The sequence below is a fragment of the Orcinus orca genome, chromosome 10 (genome assembly GCF_937001465.1).
Source record: "Orcinus orca chromosome 10, mOrcOrc1.1, whole genome shotgun sequence".
In the NCBI taxonomy this organism is placed as follows: domain Eukaryota; kingdom Metazoa; phylum Chordata; class Mammalia; order Artiodactyla; family Delphinidae; genus Orcinus; species Orcinus orca.
In genome coordinates, this window is record NC_064568.1 from 44,326,678 (window position 1) to 44,343,695 (window position 17,018).

Sequence of the window (17,018 nt, forward strand, 5' to 3'; positions counted from 1 at the left end):
CACCTCCTCCAAAGAAAAATCCTCGCCACCACCACAAAAATCTATTGATACTTAGTAACAAAGTGGAACCAGATGAAAATGGAATCTGTAAGAATTAACCTAGTTGGCAGGGCTCTAGAGCTAGTCCATTTCTATCAGTCATTTGTTCACAGTAGGGACTCATCAGGACTTGTTGAATTGCGGGCTAGGCGCCTATCCTAACGCGAGTTCACAGCTTTCGGGAGTGGGGAGAACCGGCGGCTCGGCCGGGTACTTCATTTCCAGATTCGGGGTGAACAGCCGGTAGGAATGCGAGATCCACGATCCGGACCGTGGGGGGACTCTGGGGCTCTTGGCTCGCCTGCGAGCCAAGTCCTGCAGACAGCCTGGGGCCCAGACCGCAACTACGGCGGAAGCACGAACGCGCCGGGGTCCCCTGACCGGGAGCCGGGCGGCGGCGGCGCCCAGCAGCGCCAGGAGCGGGCGGGCCCCGACCTCATTCCCCGCGCCGCCGGCGCGGCCCCGGTCCCAAACTTCCGCCCTCCCGGGACCTGTGCCTCCTGGCCCGCTCGGCCCCAGAGGGCCTGGGTCCCGATGCCGCCTCCCGCGAGCAGCGGGCAGCGCGCGGCCAGCCCCGCGTCCGCTCTCACGGCCCGGGGCACGCGCGAGGCGGGACTTCGGGCTCGGGACAGTGGAGAGCACCAGCGTTCGTCCTCTCCCCAGCCTACCCCGGCTCGCGGGGGGCCCCCGGCCTCCCTGACTCGGACCACGGCGCCTTAGCAGGCCGCTCTCCCGTTCCGCACGGCGGGGCAGCCGCCGGCCTCTACCCGGGACAGCGTCCGGAGAGGACGCGTGCGCCCCGCCCCTGCCCCGGGCGGGCGGACGGCGGCGGGCTGCTCCGCAGAGCGGGGACTACTTTCCACCGCCCCCCCGCGCCCCGCCCCTTGTCCTCGCGCGGCGGAACGCTTCGCGCTGCGCCGCTGGCGGCAGGATACAGAGGCTCCTGCGCGACTTATAAGAGCTCCTTGTGCGGCGCCATTTTAAGCCTCTCGGTCTGTGGCAGCCGCGTTAGGCCGGCCCCGGGAGCGGAGAGCGAGGGGAGGCGGAGACCGAGGAAGGTCCGAGGAGCAGCTCCGTTCCTCGTCGAGCCGCCACTGCAGGCCGAGGACGGTCGGACTATCGCGGCGGGAGGAGCCTGTTCCCCTGAGGTGCTTGGGCGCTCCTTTCCTTACCCTTCTGGGGCTGCTCCCACTCCCGCTTCGGAGCCAAACTTCGTCGCGGGCGCGCGGTCCCGGCGGCGGCTGGGAACCGGGCCCAGCGCAGCCCAGAGGCCCCGGGTGGGGAGCGGGGGTTGCGGACTGGGGACGCCGGAGAGGCGGCGGAGGCGGGCCGCGCTCGGGGGGTGGAGGGCGGCGGCCTGGCCCGGTTCCGGTCGCGCCGCTCCTAGGGGGCCCGGGGGGCACCGCTTTCGGGGAGGGGGCGCCGCGAGGGCGCGTCCTGGAGCTCGGATGGCCGGCGGGGTGTGGGGGGGAGTGCTGTGGTTTCTGTCCGGGGCTCCGGCCGTGGCTGAGTTTGGGGGAGGGACCCTGCGCCTCGGGATGCGCCGGGGTGGGGGGCGGGGTGGGGACGGGGGACTCCGCCTTCCCGGCCTCCGCGGGCAGTTGGGGTGCGGGCGCTGGGCCTGGGACGCCACCCGAGGTCCCATCTCCAGATTCCCCCTTTCGTGCTTAAGGACGGATTGTTAGGAGGATCGTTAGTATTTTTTTTTTTTTAATGCCCTGCCGGTGTGAGTGCGCTTGTTTAAATCGAAGCAACTTTAAACCTTAGAGGATCCAAACTATTATTGCAGACGGTGCGATGCGCCAGGAGGGTTTGCACAGATAAAAATCCGTATCTTGCACGTATATTTTCTTGTACGGTGCAGGTGGGTGAAAGCGGCGTGCAAGGGAGGTCCTGGGAAAAATAAGGGCGAGGGCGACTGGCTTACTGGCTCTTATCAAGTGACCCATGGGATTCAGCCTCTGACTGCTTCGAAAATTTTGTTCGTGGAAATTCTTTATTCAGATAGTTTCATGGCAGCTAAACTTGATTTTGAGAACACTTCCCAGCGGGTTGAATTTTACCCTCGCTACGAAATTGCCCGAAGGAAATTCAAGCGTTGCAACTTCGTTCCGTGTTTTGTCTGGGGAGAGGACTTGGAACAGAGACTTTCGAAGTTCAGTTCTTACAGCCCGCTTCTGAATCCGCTAAACTTGAAAGCTTTGGCAGTCGGATGTAGTTGTTTCCTTCGTTTTCTGTTCCCTGTTGGAGGGAGCATTGTCTCCTACTTTGTATCTTCCAGACATCTGTGGTCTCCCCTCCCCCCCGAGTTTGTGAGTGGTGAATGAAGGGAGACTGGCCTGCTGGTATGCAGAGGTCGGCAGAAGGAAATCGAGGAGTGGTTTTAGTGAAACGAGAGCTTTGTGTCGTGAATAGTGGTGGCTTAGACTAGACAGCAACTTGAAGAGACGGCTAGCCTTTGATAAAGTCTGGGCTGCTGTTTTTTAGATCGCTAAGTTATAAAGTATTTTGTCTGGAACTTGGGAAGCCATTTCATTATTGTCCCTTGGTGTACATTAAGTACCTTTAGCTATCTTCCTGTTAACTTGTCTTCGTCCTAAGAAATAGTGGACATAGCTTGAAATGTTATTTATATAATGCTGCTGTTTAGTATCTGCTTAAATTAGTGACGTAAACTTCTACTTGGGAGGCTCACCGCCCCCCCGCCCCCCGGTGTGAACTAAGGCGGCTGCTACATTTATTTTACTTTTACATTTAAACCCACAAATATCTGGGTTAAAAAAAAAAAGTACCATTAAGGTTTGAGAATATCCTTTCACAAAATTTGATTAAGTTGTGCCCAGTATTCATTACTTTGACCTGGTCTTTGTTCTGAAGGCCATGTACAAGGCCCTAAAGTGATTGCAGCAGTAGCTTGAAAAACTTCCAGAAGACTATTCTATAGGATTAAAGGAATGCTGAGACTATTCAAGTCTGAAGTCCTTGAGGGGGAAATTAAAAAACTGCACTAGAAAGTTTAGTATAGTATGTAACTTAGAGCCCTTGTGGAGTTCTAGGCCTGAGATTCTCCCAGAGGCTAGAGCAGTCATTTAAAATCACTTTCAGGAAAAACCAATTTAAAAAAAAAAAAGTGGTTAAAAAAAAAAAAAAAAACATTTAGCAGTGTTCAAGTGTCAGTAAGTGTTCAATAATTTTCTTTCTTTTGAAATGTTGTCTATTTCCTTTACCAAGGTAATTATGTAGAAAAATGTAGATTCCCATATTAAAACTGAAACTGAATTGAGCTTCCTACTGTTACTAGTGATGAAGAGAATAAAAATTATACATATAAATGAAGTGTATTTTTGTTTTCATAGACACTTCCCTCCTCCACCTCCCCAAATGGGAAGGGGAAAATATGAAGTAGGCAAATTTCTCTAAGGGTGTTTTGAGATTTGGTTCTTAGGAAAACTTTATCTGCAGATATCCTTTTTTATTGTTGGGAGGGGTGGAAAGAGGAGCGTAAGTATTGTTGAAACTAGGAACATGGAGAATTCAAAAGTTTGAATCTCAGTCTTTTATAGTTATAAGTAGCAGTGAACTTAAAACCACAGAAATGGAGTATATGTAGTATCTTCAGCCAAATGAAACTTTTGTGTTATTGAAATGAAACAATATACATCTGTCCAGTTATAATAAGCTTTTATTTCTCTTCTATGGTTTACTAGTTGCTGATAATAATTGTAGAGGAGGAGGTGGTAAATTTTAAGTTTGTACTTTGAGCTTGGTTGGAAGCGTGCTTGATTGCCAACCCAGGGCAGAAGGGATGAATGCATTTAGAGCAGGACAAACTTCTAATAAAAAGTATTGGCAACTCTTTCGTGCTACATGTTGACTTGTGACATTGGTTGTGAAAACATTAGTTGTGTTAACTTAGTTGTATTCTTGTAGCTCTCTCTTTGTTGTGAATATGGTATCTTTAGTTGAAACACCTTGACTAAAAACATTTTTATACCATAAAAGTAAATAGTAAAATATAGACTAGGAGCTACTGTTTGCTGATTAGTCCAGAGCATGTAGCTGTTGCCTCTTGTACCCTCATTGAGAGGATACTGAGTTGCAGAATCAGTTCTCATTCTTTAACAGACTATTGTTTATGTAATACTTTTCTAATTGTGGTGTGATAGAGTAATAGGCTAAAATAAGTACTTAAGTTTCATGAAAGGAAAATATATGATTTGTATTGCTTGCAAATGAGTAGGAGTTAACTTGTGTAGTTTTTCATCACTTAAACTCTGGAGAAAGTTCTTTATTTCCTCTGTTTACTTAAGAATGCTGTTTTTGTGTTTTACGCAAGTCTGAGCTTGACCAGGTTTGAAATCTAGATACTTCTGTTGAGGCCTGAACCCTGCCTGTATCCTTGAAGTATGTATTTAATCTGCTTTCTCTCTAAGGAAAAAGCAGCTCTTAATAGACAAAGTCAATCACATTAGGAACCCTTTTTAGAGTTTAACTACCTTTGTAAGTTTGTTAATTGTGGGCATCTCTTCTTTTAAGAGAGATTCCCTATCCCCAAAGTCTCCCTCAAACTTGATGCAGTTGAGTGAGAATAGAGTTAGGGCATGTTATTGCATGCTGCGGTCACATTGAGTGCCCTCCAGTGGATATAATGCCAGTGGTATTTTTTTCCCCATCAAGTTTGCGTGGAATATATTTACAAACGGTTTTGATGGGAAAGCATCAGTCAAGGAACCTTTTGAATTCTAGAATAGCTTATTTATATTATTACTGCTAATTAAAAGATTGTCTTGAGAACATGTCATCTCAACCATTATTTGCAGGAGAAAGGTCAAAGTTAAGTTTGGGGTTAAATTTTATTTGTTACTTAAAATAGGAAGTTCTGCTTAAATATATCATAATTATAAACCAAAAACTCAGTATAATTTTGGGGTAAATGATCCTCATGTCTAGCCATATTAATGAATTACAGAAACTAAAATTCTCAGAAGAAGTTAACAAAGAAGTGAATTGTCAATTTGTCTAAAATCTCTTATACAGTAGAACATGAGTAAGTCTTCAACTTGGTTTTATTTTCAAGGAATATTATGTCTGTGTTAAGAACTGGATATCAACAAAGCTAGTTGAGTCAACTTACGTGAACTCAAGAGCACAATGCCTAGTGACTATAGGCATTTGTGTAGCATATACATTTGTGAAGTGCTGTGATGCACAATACCAGTATTTTGACCTTTAAAATTTTCAGTAAAAACCTTTCTCCACACTCCTATGTTAAAAGTTCTTGCTGTTTCTATTAGTATCATTATTTTATGAAAATACTTGTTTTAAATCAGATTCTGATTAGTAACAGGAAGAAAGCCCATTTAAAAATAGCTTTTAGGGACTTCCATGGTGGCACAGTGGTTAAGAATCCGCCTGCTGATGCAGGGGACACGGGTTCAAGCCCTGGTCCAGGAAGAGCCCACATGCCGCAGAACAGTTAAGGCCGTATGCCACAACTAGTGAGCCTGCGCTCTAGAGCCCGCGAGCCACAACTACTGAGCCTGCATGCCCTAGAACCCGTGCTCTGCAACAAGAGAAGCCACCGCATTGAGAAACCCGTGCACTGCAATTAAGAGTAGCCCCCGCTCGCTGCAAATAGAGAAAGCCTGCGCGCAGCAACGAAGACCCAGTGAGCCAAAAATAAATAAAAGCAAACATTTAAAAAAAAAATAGCTTTTAGAAGTCAAATGGTCATTTTATGGAAAATTCTCAGTTTAGAAAAAAAAATTTTAACTTTGTATATTTTCCATAAATAGGTGCTTGAAATGAAATTTAAAAGTTGATTGAGTAGGGAGGGAAAATGACTGTTATCACTTACTGCTCTATTTTGCTCTTGGAATTTAGTATATTTTTGTGGAAACATTGATAATGATTTTTGACTATTTAAGAAATGTATTGTTATACTTTTTTTTAATAGATTTCAAAAAATTATTTAACTTATTTATTTTTGGCTTTGTTGGGTCTTCATTTCTGCGTGTGGGCTTTCTCTAGTTGTGGCAAGCGGGGTCTACTCTTCTTTGGGTGCGCGGGCTTCTCATTGTGGTGGCTTCTCTTGTTGCAAAGCATGGGTTCTAGGCGTACGGGCTCAGTAGTTTTGGCTCGCGGGCTCAGTAGTTGTGGCTCACGGGCCCTAGAGCGCAGGCTCAGTAGTTGTGGCACACGGGCTTAGTTGCTCTGCGGCATGCGGGATCTTCCTGGAACAGGGCTTGAACCCGTGTCCCCTGCATTAGCAGGCGGATTCTTAACCACTGCGCCACCAGGGAAGTCCCTGTTATACCTTTTTAGAAACATGAGGCAAGATTGCCTCAGCTGTTTTATATAAATGGTTATTTCAGAATGGGTTGTGATCCCTCATAAAGCATCATGTGTGGAATAAGTAATGTCTAAGTCCATAACTAGTATTTGCATCATTTACTGTCTGTAGGTCAAATAGCTTCTATTCCAGTTTTCCAAGATTTTTATGAGATGAGAGTAGATTTGAAAGTTCTCCTGAAAACTATGTACATCTTACTTAAAAAAAAAAATTCTGCCTGTTGAGGACCTAATTTATCTCTTGAAATAGGCTGCTTGTCTTCATTTATATAGCATGCAACAATTTGACATTCAAGATAAGTGACTAAAGTAAGATTGCTGTCACAAACCATATAGGATTGATGTTGCATCACAGTGGGAATAACTACTCAGTGTCTCCAGGGCCAGGCAGGTATGGACTAACTGGGACCCTGTGAACTACGACAAATTGGGGAACACATGTCCTATCTAAGCCAGTCTTCAGCTCCAGCCATTGTGTGGGAAAGTAGTTCATGTTTCCACATCATCTGAATTTTTTTTCCCCTAAGAGAAGCAGGAAATCTGGATTAATGTGCATCCCATGATTTGCACACATTGGTGAATGAAATTCGTGTTTTGAGACACTGTAACACAAATTAAATACACCTGTTGGCAGGATCTGCCAGTTTGTGACATCTGCAGTAGTCCATTTAGAGTATAGTTTTTTTATAATGATGATTCTACTAAATGATTGAAGGTAATACGATTCTCCGGGTGTGTATGCATCTGTATCTATGTATACATAAGTATATATATGTATAACTTAGGAAGTAAGATTTGTTAAACTATTAGGTTCATATTTGGCACTTGAAAAATGCCTTGTATCAATTGATTATAGATTAGGAACTTAAAACAGGTTCATATTACTAACTTTGTGAAATCTGGGAAACGTACACTTATAAGTTTAGGAATTAAGATGGGTTGGGTCAAGGAAAAGGAGGAGAAATAACGTGTTTATTACTTGATCATCTTAAGTATAGTTTTTTAAAATGTTTTCTTAAATGAGGTCTCAAAACTTAATATTTGAAGGTACCTAAAATGCTGGGCAAATTCTGGCTGTGTGTACACAATACACAATCATGTCAGCCTGAAATTTTATTGATGGCGTTAACTCATGTCCTGGTTTTCAGCCAAAGTCTGCATTTCTGTGATAAACTATTATCAGACTAGATTTAAAACTGAAAAGCAAAGTTTAGGTAATGAAAAATTAATTGAATATTAGTTTTATTTAAATTAATGGCTTACTGCTATTTGGTCAGAATAAATTTATGCAGGCAATTAAGTAGATATTGGTTAAATCTTTTGCTGCTAGGGCAAGGTTTTTCATTTCCAGAGTTTGGAAAGTTAGGTATTTAGTTTTCTGACTACATGTTTAAATGGCAGACTATGTCTGGGCTGAAAACGCAAAACATAGGCCAACATTGGTTTTAAAAAAAATCTGAAAATAGTGCTGTAGACTGCAATTGTTTTTATATGATATGGTATAGAATGCAAGCCAAACTGATCAGTGGACTTTTCACAAAACATTCATCCCAAGGTGTTCACCCCTTGGCCTGTTCCGCAATCCCCATATAACTTTACAGAGCCACTGTAAAGTTTCTCTTGTAATAGTCCAGAAATTTCCTGCCCCTGATTTCTTTTGAACTTGTTGAAAAGGCCTCCCCCGCAACCCCCCCCCCAAAAAAAAACAGTTTGAAAAGTATGAATAGCTGGATGATGCTGGTTTGAAACTGCTTCATGCAGTGCCATTTTGCTCCCGTTTCTTTCCATCTATTAATTTCTTCACAAATATTCCCATGGTTTTACTTGTGATTTCATAACTTACATGTTGCTGGACTGATATTTTCCTTTTAACTGATGTAACAGGTGTGTTAAACAATTAGTTAAAAAATTGGGGGTGAGGGAGATATTTTTAACCTGTTTCAGTTCTTTGAAGTTCATCAGTCCTCATGGCATACCAAGGGTAGCTGTGATAAATCTTATCTTAAATGCTGGTAGCTGATCTGACTTGGAACAAAAAGATGTGCACATGTTAAAGGGTTAGTTAATAAGTTTCTTTTATTAACAGGGTTTTATGATAGCTGAAATAATTGTGATATTTATGTACACACACTATTGTACATTATCCATATAAAATTGTGAGAAGTTAGATTTACTGCAGACTTTCTCGGGAATGCATTTTGAAGATGATCTTAATGATTGTAATTTGCTTCTCAGGGAGGGGGTTGTAAAAGCTGCCCCCCTACTTCATAGTATAATTAAGTGGTTTGGGGGTAAGGGTGTAGGGAGTGAGTCTGTCTTTGAAGTCTTCTGTATATCAGATGAATGACCCATGTGTAAGGGAGGAACAAGGGTTTCTTGGAAATATTTTTCAATCCAACTAACTATGGAGGTTTCTAAGTGGAGTTCCATTCTATTGTGTAGAAAGTGCTGAGGTAGACACTTCAAATCTTTCCTGAGCAACTGAAAGAATGTAGCAATGTCAAACATTACTTTATACCCAACAGTTCATTTAGATACAAAAGTAGACACTACATAAATGTTATATAGGAAACATAGTATGCTGACATGGTACTCTTTAGATAGATTCTTATTAGTCTTTCTGGTACTTTGCTTAAAGTTGTTTTACCTAAAGTTTGTTTAGTTTTTAAATTATTTTATTTTTTTTAATTTGATATCTTCTCTTGGAAAAGCCATATGAGATATGAGTGAGGTTTATATCGTTGTAACTTGTACTTATGAATGTCCTCTGTGATCCATTTACAAGGTGAAACTCATATCTGATAGTTGTCCTCTATAGGTCACCGTTTCCTGCCTTAATTCTGCTGTCATTTTTCCTAGGTCCGAGTCAGAGTGCCAGCCAGTCTGTTCCCCATAGAATGAAAAGAGGCTAGAAAGTTTAACAGATTAGAAATCTGGGAGTCACTCATACGACAAAGTAATGATAGTTAAAATACTAAAACTGGATCTTTTTTGTAAGAATACTTACATTCTTGAATCATGCTTGAAGAATGCCCTGACTATATGCCAAAGAGCCTTAGGTTTCTCCTTATTGCCGTTACACCCCAGATCGTATTACATTTCTCTAGAAAGTGCTAAGACAGAAGACTGTTTAACCATCTCTTTGCTCGTCATACTAGTCCCCTTTTCCCCATCAGAAGCTAAATAAGTAGGAACTCCTTCACCTTCTTATCATCAATCTGCATGGATGGAGGGTCCATCTTTATAAAGGAGTAAGCATTATATTCTGGTCAGAGGTCAGTCCTAACACATGCCTTATGTAGGACTTTGTTTCTTTAGTTATGCCTCACTCTTCTGTATGTATTACCCGTATCCCTCCACATTTGAATCCCATTGCTGTTTTTGGTCTCCATCTCCCACATATTATCATCTCCTGAAGTCCATTCATTGTGCCTTCTGGAACTCATAGTCCTTAGCAAATCCTTTTTATTGTCTATCTGTTCTGGGAATGTTTCCTTCTCTTTCTTGCTCCAGCTGTAACCTAGCCTCTCCGCTGATAATGCTACTGACTTTGAAACTCTCTGAAGTGGTAGATGTTTCCTCTTCTTGCACACCTTTTATTGGTGAATGAAGAGGTAGAGTAGATGTCTTCTTTGTTCCTCATTATCACTTCTTGACCATTCTTTTCCAAAACTTTAAGCTTTGACTCTCATGCCATCAAATTATACCACCCACTACCCCTCCTCATTTCAGTCATCTACCAACTTTCCTGGGTCATTCCCCTACTTCCTTGAATACCATTATCTCCTGGCTCACTGTCGTCTTTATTTCTGTCATAATTCTTGGTTCTTGGTGATATCAATATCCATGTGGAGCAGTGCTGCTCAAAATGTCACCTGGTCTGTGAACTGTTTGTTACCAGTATGAATTGCAGTAAGGAGTTTGTGCCAAAATGTAACTCACCTGTGTTGCTAAGTTCAGTGTTTAGTTCAGCTGGCTTTTTTTGGTACCAAAACTTTTTTGATGAAGGAAGCAGTATGTTGGTTTATATAATCTGGCACAAGCTCCTTAGGGTGTCGTGGTCTGGTACTTTGAGTAACACTGATGTAGAGGATGCTTCCGCTGTTCTGACCTCTTAGTTCCTTGATGTGCTCTCCTCCAGTGATCTTATTTTTCCATCTGATTCAGCCACCCCAGTACTTCAATTCAAACAGCCTTTCAGCCCCACTGAAACTTACACTGTCTTTCTAAGCTTTTCAGTATCCCTCACCCTCACTTCTACCCAACTGAAATTTCATGTTGAATCATAATCACTTCCTTACATACACTCTCAACAACCTTGTCCCTCTCTGATTTCATGTCCAGTGGTCCTTGGTCTCTTAGTTCACCCCTCTTTATGACTGTATCTTTTTCCTCTCTCCTCAAACCTCCCCAAACCCACTCCCCCATCCTTGCTTTCATCTATTTCCCTTGCTTTCTATTTCACAAAGCATATTGAATAATTGGAAGAATTCCTGTATGCTTCCACATCTGTGACTGTGCCCTTTACCTTCTCCTCTGTCATCATGGACAAACTGTAGTGTTCAGAGATAAGGACAACCAGCTCATTTCTATACTAGATCCCGTTCCCTCTTGATCTCAAGAATACGACCCTGTCATTCTCCTTCTCTTGCATCATTGGTTTTTCCTTCTATGAGCATACAGACATGATATTATTTGTCCCATTTAAAACAAAAAAATCTTTTCTTCCTGTTTCCCCTTTCATCCACCCAGTCTGCTTCTTTTTCGAACAAGACACTTTGAAACAATTGCTTGGATACACTCTCTCCCCTTTTCTTTTCAGCCCCTACCAGTGACCACCATTTTATAAATCTCTAGTCCTCATCTCACTTAACCTCTCAGTAGCATTTGGTACAGTTGCTTGAGACACAAGTTTCCCTTGGCTTCTAGGCCACCGCATCTGCTAGCAGGTTTTATTTCTACCTCACTGGTGGTTCCTCCTTAGTCTTCCTTGCTTTTTCTGTCATCTCTGACCTCTATGTTGTAGTGGCTGAAAATTTAGTCCTTGGACCTCTCCTTTTTCATTGTGTAAATACACTCCAGTCTCATAGCTTTAAACATGGTATTTAATCTATTTGCTCATGGCTTCCAGATTTATATCCCTAGCCTGGATTTCTCCCCTGAACTATAGATCCTGATAGCCAACTTTTCCCCCAACATTTTGGATGTCTCAGAAGCATTCTCAAATGTAATATCTAAAACTGAGCTCCCAATTTCTCTTAAAGCTGCTTCTCTTAGTCTGTCCTAAATGGAACTCTGTCTTTCCAGTTACTCACACTTAAAACCTTGCTGTTCTTGACTGTCTTTATCGCACCCCATATCCAAACCCTGTCTGAGAATTGTGTCTGCTCTCCTTCTAAAATATGTCCAAAATCTAGGCATTTCTTACCATGCCATTTCATAGCCTTGCTGTCCTAATCTTTTGCCTGGATTACTGCACAGGTCTTCTAACTGGTCTTCCTGCTTACACCTTTGTTCCCCTTAAACGTATTCTCAACACAGTGGCCAGAATAATCCTTTTAAAGCAATAGATCATATAACTTCTCTGTTTGAAAACCTCCAGGGGCTTAACCGTCTCATTCTGTAAAAGCACTAACTCCTATGTGTTTGGACTACTCTCTTTATCACCTACTCCTTTCCTCCTCTCACTCTTCATAGAAATAAAACTGAAAGGAGATAAGAAAGAAAGAGAGGAAACCAGTAAAATAACTACGGCAATCATCCAGGTGACAGATGGTGGTGGCTTAGGTTAGGGTAGTAGCAGTAGGCACAGAGTAGCTAGATTGGAGGAATGCTTTGGAGTTAGAAACAATAGGCTCTGCAAACTCAGTAAAAGTGCAGTTCTTCCCCAACCTCCTGTCTCCTATCTCGCTTTATGTTTTTCCTTAGGCCTCATCACTGTCTAACATGATAGATATTTTACCTTTTTACCCCCTTTTTCTTAGCCTCCTAGAACATAAGCTCTAGGAAGACAGGGATTATTGTCTATTTCCTTACTGTTTTCTTCCCAGTACCTAGAATAATAGTACATAACTAGATGATCAGTGAATATGTGTGGAGTGAATGACTTTTAAATCTTTTCACCTCATTTTGGATCTTTCCCAATAGCATACAAATATATTCCATCTTTGCAGAGGTGGTTCCTTCCTGTCATTTATGGCTCATGTCAGATTGAGTTCTTCCCTCTTCACTCATTTTCACTTTATTATATTCTTTTATTTAGTTTGTGGCACTTAATCATACTCTGAAGTAACATTTGTTTACTCGCTTGTTCTTTCCCCCATCACTGTCTTTTTCTGATTTGTATGCCTGGTACTCAGAACAGCATCTGGAAGTTGTAGGTGCTAATAAATACTTGTTGAATGGGTGAATATTCTGGAATTGGACGACCTTTGTTTTTTTCCAGCTAATGCCCCTTTAATTTCTCTGCTCCCTTTCATAGTCTGAAAGAGATATCCTATGGATATGGTCTTCATTTTTCATCTCCTATTCCAGTGTGTGTTCTGCTTTCATTATTTCAGTGAATGTGCTCTTGCTGAACTCGCTGTTGGACCTCCATGCTGACCAGTCAAAGAGATACTTTTTACCTTTAGTCTTGCTGGATCACTCAGCATTTGGTGCATTTTTTTTTTTTTAACTTCCCTCTGGAACCGCAGTGTCCAGTAGAACTTTCTGTGATGGTGGAAGTGTTCTACATATGTGTGGTCTGATACGGTCGCCACGAGCTACATGTGGCTCTTGAGCACTTGGAATGTCACTGATGAGCTAAATTTTAATAAAATTTAAATGTAAATAGTCATGTGTGACTAACGGCTACTGTATTGGACAGCGCAGTTCTAGAAACGTTCTCCTTTCTTACATTGCACCAAACTCAGTAAGTATCACAACCTAATTGCTCAAGCCAAACACCTAGTAGTCATCTTTAATTCCTCTCATCTACATTAATTTCTCTCATCTACTGCAATCAGTTCATCAACCAGAGACTCTTTTCTATCTCCAAAGTATTTCTCTAAGCTAGCTACTTTTTGTTCCTAGTGCTGTTACCCTAGCCTAAGCCACCACCGTCTGTTACGTGGACATTGCTATAGTTGCTTTACTGGTTTCCCTTTTTTCTGTTCCCCTTTCAGTTTTTTTTCATTATAGCCAAAGCCAGTTTTGAAAGACTCAAATATGATCTTGTTATTCACCTGCTTGTAACCTTTTATGGACTTCCAGTGGCACTTAGAGTAAAAAATACATTTTTTAACAAAGGCTGTAGAGCCCTACATGATCTGGCTATTTTCAGTCTCATCTCATTTTAATCACACTTTCCCACTTTAATCGAACCACCGTGGTCTTAAAAGATGATGGGGTCCTGATGATTGTGGGCTTCTGCACATGTTTTCTTGTTTCTGGAATGTTCCTGCTCTGCTCCTTACATGCTGGCTCTTCTGCATCTTTCTTCAGGTTTCAGCTTGAAAGTTATCCTCACAGCTTAAAGGTACCCTTGAAGGTTACCACAGAAGCCTGTGGCCACTCTGAGTAGGGCCTTGCACTTGTCCTAGTGTCATTTCCACTCCATTCTCCCACTTGTTACTTAGTTATACACTTATCACTCTTTGTAATTGTTTATTCAGTTGTTGTCTATCAAGAATGCAAAGACCACATCTATTTTATATCACCACTGTGTCCCCAGAATCTATTACTCTTCTTGGTATGTAGCAGTTGCATAACAAAATTTGAATATATGAAATCTTTACATTGCATTTATGCTATTGGTATTGCTATATCCTGGAACTATGGAATAAATGAAAGAATTGTGGGAGAGATTTCTTGTGGAACAGAAAATCTCTTGATTAAATCACAATTTGGTAAACTGAGAAGATAATATACCAATTGGGCATTCTTATATAGCTCCAGGTTATGACTTATTTATTGGTGTATTTTTGGACTCACAATAGAACAGAGATTTAGAGTTCCTTGAAGTTCTTTGTTTTGAGGTAATGGAGTCACATTTTGAAAATAAAAGTTTCCTAGCTTACCCTACTTTCTATAATATTCTACTACTCTTCCTAAATTTAAGAGAGCCTCATAATTAGGAGACCTACTGCTATGGTAAGGCTGTCAAAAGCAGCAAGATGTCCTTCTGCTTGGGAGAGTGCCGTAAACTTGATATGCGTCGTGTGGGGCAGAAGGTTGCTAAAGATTAAGTTAGAATATGTGCTGTCTTAATGAATAGATGCTTTGCAAGGAGCTGATGTTAGGGTTACTTGGTGGAGTCAGGTTTATGTTTTGGGTTTTTTAGCTTGGGTTACTGACTAATGTTATATATAGAGTTGAGTCATATAGTTTGTCTACAGCTGTAGCCCTTTGCTCTGAGGGTAGCAGCATCAGCAACATGTATGGCACTTAAAAAAATAATACAGTGCCAAGGTTCTATCCCAGCCCTACTGATAGAAAATCGTGGGGATGGAACCTGGTAACCTGTGTTTTTTAAAGTTCCAGGTTAGAGCCTTTGGAAGGATCTGTTTGCCAGTTTAAAGGGCTCTACAAGCAAGCTTGGAGATCTTTTTAGTAAAACACAATTTTAAAGGGGGAAATTGGATGAAGGCAGTCAAAAGGTACAGACTTCCAATTATAAGATAGATAAGTACTAGGGATGTAATGTACAACATGGTAATTAACATTGCTTTATGTTATATATGGAAGCTGTTAAGAGAGTAAATCCTAAGTTCTCATCACCAGAAACAATTTTTTTCTATTAATTTTGTATCTATATATGAGATGATGGGTGTTTGCTAAATATACTGTGATAATTGCTTCATGATGTATGTAAATCAAATCATGCTGTATATCTTATACAGTATGTATGTCCGTTATATCTCAATAAAACTGGAAGAAAAAATTATAAACTCTGGAAAAAAAATAAAAATAACTGTTGGAAGGTACCAAGAGAGCTGCAAAAGAAGTTTGAGGAGATGTGACCCATGAAAGAAGGGAAATACACTCACTGGGTGACATCTATATTTCTAAGGCTTCTCTAATGAGAACAATCACCAGTGTTTCTGGTGCAGTACGACTAGAACTCATGAAGTATCAGACGATGGAGCTCAGGGTTGCCAGGATGGCTGGAAGTTGAGTTGGGGGGTAGGTAGATTCACAGTGGAGGGAGTCCCAGAGGGGAGCTTCAGAATCTGTACATAACTCCCTTCAGATCCTCGGCCTACCCCAGAAGTAAGTGAGTGAGTGAGTGAGTGAGTGAGTGAGTGAGTGAGTGAGTGTGTGTGTGTGTGTGTGTGTGTGTGTGTGTGTGTCGAGGGGTGGGGGGTGGCAGCTGCAAGGAACTCATTTTAAAGCAATACATGGAACACTGAGAAACATGAGCAGAGATTTCAGCTTCCACCCTCACAGTGAAGAAGAGTTTGGAGCTTGGTCCTGCCAAGTTAGGGGGTCTTGGTAAACACCTCATGCTTTTCATTTGAAACCAGAGAAGGGTCACACCTTAGGAGTAAAGACGTTTCCCAGGATTAAGGTAATTTACCCTAAATCTAAGGGTAAAATCTGAAATAGATTCCTCCTAAGAAAGTGTAAAACCAAGCTCCGTAAAATTAAGGTGATTTAACTGCCTTAAAGAAGAAAACTCAACAGTCTTTAGAAGACTCCAGAAACCAGAGTCTCCACAATATATCTAATACACAATCTATAATGTATGCAATATACAATCAATAATTACTAGACATGTGATAAGAAAAAGTCGCCCAAAGTCAAGAGAAAAAAAATGCTGAAATAACCCAGATGTTAGGATTTGCAGACAAAAGTAAGACAAGAGGAACAAGACCAGCATATAATTTATAACAGCTATAAATGAACAAACATGTTTAAAAAAAAGACTCTCCAACTGGGTTAAAAAAGATAACACCCAACATGATATTCAATGTATGAGGCACATTTAAAACAATTAAAACAAAGATTCAAAAGGTGAAAGAGAAGTAGCAAAAATATATCAAATGATATATAAATAGCAGAAGTAACAGTATTTGTATCAAAGTCAGTTTGCTATAAGAAATTTAAATTCTTTGATAATCTGTACAGTTTTACAGAATTTGGTATTATATCTACATCCGTTGATATCTCTGTGATACATTGTTTAGTTAAAATGCTTTAGAAAACACATTTGGTATGAAGATATGTAGTACAGTAGACTTTTTTCTTTTTTTTTTTTTTTTGCGGTACGCGGGCCTCTCACTGCTGTGGCCTCTCCCGTTGCGGAGCACAGGCTCTGGACACGCAGGCTCAGCGGCCATGGCTCACGGGGCCAGCCGCTCCGCGGCATGTGGGATCTTCCCGGACCGGGGCACAAACCCGTGTCCCCTGCATCGGCAGGTGGACTCTCAACCACTGTGCCACCAGGGAAGCCCCGTACAGTTGACTCTTGAAGAACACAGGTTTGAACTGCATACATCAACTTAAACACTTTTTTCCACCAATAAATATAGTGCCTGTATTTTGATTTTACAAATCTTTAAGTGTGAGGAAAAGTTTCTGTTGGATTAGAGATCGCAGTATGTGGAAGAAAAAAACGAGGGTTTGAGTTTTGATTCTGTCCCATC

General features: G+C 41.7%; 1 protein-coding gene across 4 annotated transcripts in view; it reads left to right on the top strand.

The window, feature by feature from the left end:
* The first annotated feature begins 260 nt into the window (after window positions 1-260).
* CTNNB1 (catenin beta 1) overlaps window positions 261-17,018 on the top strand; it is a 45,093-nt gene continuing 28,335 nt past the window's right edge. For 3 of the 4 annotated variants that reach the window (XM_033401990.2, XM_004277860.4, XM_004277859.4), the window contains exon 1: window positions 1,009-1,187. The gene's annotated coding sequence lies outside the window, so the exon portion shown is untranslated. Of the gene's footprint in view, window positions 283-1,008; window positions 1,188-17,018 lie in introns of those variants that run through there. The other variant, XM_049693614.1, reaches the window with a different exon arrangement.